Source organism: Orycteropus afer, unplaced genomic scaffold, assembly GCF_000298275.1.
Source record: "Orycteropus afer afer isolate SDZICR_OR568_19922 unplaced genomic scaffold, OryAfe1.0 scaffold00125, whole genome shotgun sequence".
Lineage (NCBI taxonomy): Eukaryota > Metazoa > Chordata > Mammalia > Tubulidentata > Orycteropodidae > Orycteropus > Orycteropus afer.
In genome coordinates this window covers 3,909,670-3,912,829 of record NW_006921712.1, presented here as the reverse complement: position 1 = coordinate 3,912,829, position 3,160 = coordinate 3,909,670, and the positions used below count along the sequence as shown (strand labels likewise).

Below are 3,160 nucleotides of genomic sequence, written 5' to 3'. Positions count from 1 at the left end.
TTCTTATTATTATTTCTTTTTCTATGCAAATTGTCACAGAGTTAGCTACTGGGAACACTTTACCTGACTCCTATATCCTTTTGATACCTATTTTATGAACACTGCCTTATTTTCTGATGCTACAAGATGTTCTAGGTTAGTCTTATATTATCTCTGCCACAGAACTGATGTCAACCATTTCTCTAAGGATCTGGTTCCTTTTGATGGAGACAAGTATTTGGAAACTAAGATCTGGGAGGTCACTGCTACTGAAGTGTCATTCCTTTTAAGAATTCTCTATAGACAAAGCTTGTGTGTGTGTGTGTGTGTGTGTGTGTTTTGGTTCTCTAGTGCCGCTCTAAAAGAAAATAGCATGAGTGGGTGGTCTTAACAAATAGGGATTTATTCTCTTACATTTTAGGAGGCTAGAAGTCTGAGTTCAAGGTGCCAAGCTCTAGGGGCTTGGTGAAGGCCCCTCAACCTTCAGTTCTGCCTCTTGCTCCTGGCCCACTGGAGCTGGAGGCTTCTCTTAATTCAGGCAGCTGCAGGCTGCTGAGGTTGACAAACCCAAAATCAACAAGTAAAATATCACAGTCCCAAGATTATCAAACAACACAGTAGGCCACTAGTTCAAGGCCAGAGACAGTCCCAAGACTGGTCGACAACATGGCAGGCTGCTAAATGAAGGCTCAGCTACATACAAGGTCTAAGCATGCCAAAAAGCTCAGACAACTTTCTCAAAGCTGCCTTATTATATTCTGGAAGCAGATCACATCCCTTACTCAGCTGCTCCTATGGATTCCACCATGGAGTTGATTACCAGTCTCATCATGGGAAATAACTATATCCAGCTGCCTAGGCACTCAAAACCAGGCCCAGCCAAATTGACACACAACTAAGTTTGTTAAGTTTGTGTGTAAACGAATATTTACCTATATAGAAACACAAATGCACATGCATCCAAATTGCTCTCTGTCATCTATCTGGGAGTTCTGGTGGCACAGTGCCTAAGCCATTTGACTGTTAACCAGAAGGCTGGTGGTTCAAACCCATCAGCCACTCCTCAGAAGGAAGATTGGGCAATCTACTTATGTAGTGATACCACCTTGGAAACCCAATCTATCTGTATCTTATTTATCTATCTATCATCTATCTACCAGTAGATCATACCTTCATTCCAATCCCACAAAAATTGTTCGTTTTATTTTAGCCTTACTCATTTCCATGTTTGCAATTCCCTTTCTTAGCAGTGACAAATCTAGTTCCCATTAAACTCACTGTATTTTTTTTTTTTTCTCAGTTCCCCTATTAGTAACCAAAATGCTGGATACATCACATCTACTCACCACTTCAGCACTACCTACCCCCCAAGAAGAAAGAAAGAAGAAAGGAGGAAAAGCCAGTTACTTAGAAAGTTCCCCTTTAGATATGCTGCCTGTTTCTTCTCAACTGAGCATGCCAGGTATGATAGTTCAGTTTGTGTGTCAACTTGACTGGGCCTGGTTGAATGGCTAGGCAGCTGGATGTAGTATTCCCCATGATGAGACTGGTAATTAACTCCATGGTGGAATCTACTGTGAGCAGCTGAGTAGCTGCCTTAGCAAATGTAGTCTGCTTCCTGTATATAAGCAGAAGGCTTAGGGAATGGTCTCTAGCTCATGGCATGCTTGGACCCTGCATGTAGCTGTGTCATTGTTCAGCAGCCTGCCATGCTCTGCTGACCTTGGGACTTACAATGAACTTGAATTAATGGCCTGCTGTGTGGTTTGGTAACATTGGGACTGTGCCCTTTTATTGGTCAACCTTGGGCTTCTCAGCCTCAGCAGCCAGCAGCTGTCTGAGTGAAGAAAAGCTTCTAGCTCCAGTGGGCCAGGAGCAGGAGGCAGAGCTGGACCCCAAGGTTGAGGGGCTTTCACCCAGCCCCTAGAGCCTGGCACTTTGAACTTGGACTTAAAACCTCCAAACTGTAAAAGAATAAACTCCTGTTTGTTAAGGCCATCCCATTTGTGTTATATTCTTGTCAAAGTGGCATTAGGTAACCAGAACACCAGGTTTAACGAAGGGGAAAAGGAAAGAGAGAGAGGGTACTTAGCTAGGTTGGTTCTGGCTATTGGGTCACAGCCACACCCTCCGCTACTATGTCAACCCAAAGCTGCACTTGGGCAGGCTGACTTTCTCTTGCTGTCTGTGCTGACCAGAAGTTTGATCCCCAAATAAGGAGATGGGAAGAAGAAGGAAGTGCATATTAATTTTTGAAGAATATTTTCACTGCATATAGTTTTAGGTTGGTATTTTCCCATCTTCCCCCAAACCTCCTCTTTTAAGTGTATCTTCTGGCTTCCAGTATTTCTGTTGAGAATTAGATTCTCATTTTTATTTGTTGTTCCCCTGAAGATAATATATCTTTATACTCTGGCAGTGTTTAAGAGTTTTCTCTTTGATTTTGGTTTTTGGCAGTTTTTTTTTTTTTTTTGTTATTAAGATTGCCTAGGTATGAGTTTACTACTTACTCATTTTAGTGATCAAAATACTTCTTGAAGCCATAGCTTGATGTTTTTCATCATATTTGGAAAATTCTTGGCCATTATCTCATTCAATTTTTTTTTTTTTGCTCCGTTTTATCTTTTTGGTGGGATCCTGATTATATGTATGTTTGACTTTTCTCCATACCATATATGTTCATACAACTTCTATGCTCTTGATTCTGTTTTATATCCGTTTTCTATGCATGTTTCATTCTATATAAACTCTTCTGGTCTGCCTTACAGTTTCCTAATTCTCTGTTCTACTATGTATAAATTTCTTTGGTGTTCATATTTTCAGCTATTACATTTATAGAATTTCCATTTGATTATATATATATATATAATTTTCACTTATCTGGTGAAATTCTCCATCTGCTCATTTCCGTTCTTGAATGTACTGATTACATAAATTTTTCAAAAAACATATATGAGTGCTCGCTTCGGCAGCACGTATACTAAAATTGGAACGATACAGAGAAGATTAGCATGGCCCCTGCGCAAGGATGACACGCAAATTCGTGAAGCGTTCCATATTTTTTAAGAGAGCAGGAGTGGCAATACTAATTTCTGATCAAATTGACTTTAAGACAAAAACCACCATATGAGACAAAGAAGGACATTATATAATGATTAAAGGATCAATTGAACATGAAGAT

At 40.1% G+C, this 3,160-nt stretch overlaps 1 non-coding gene across 1 annotated transcript; it reads left to right on the top strand.

Moving 5' to 3' along the window:
- Positions 1 to 2,935: 2,935 nt before the first annotated feature.
- On the top strand, positions 2,936 to 3,042 carry LOC122150346. The gene has a single exon (XR_006163618.1). It is a non-coding gene; the product is annotated as a U6 spliceosomal RNA (small nuclear RNA).
- Positions 3,043 to 3,160: the final 118 nt, after the last annotated feature.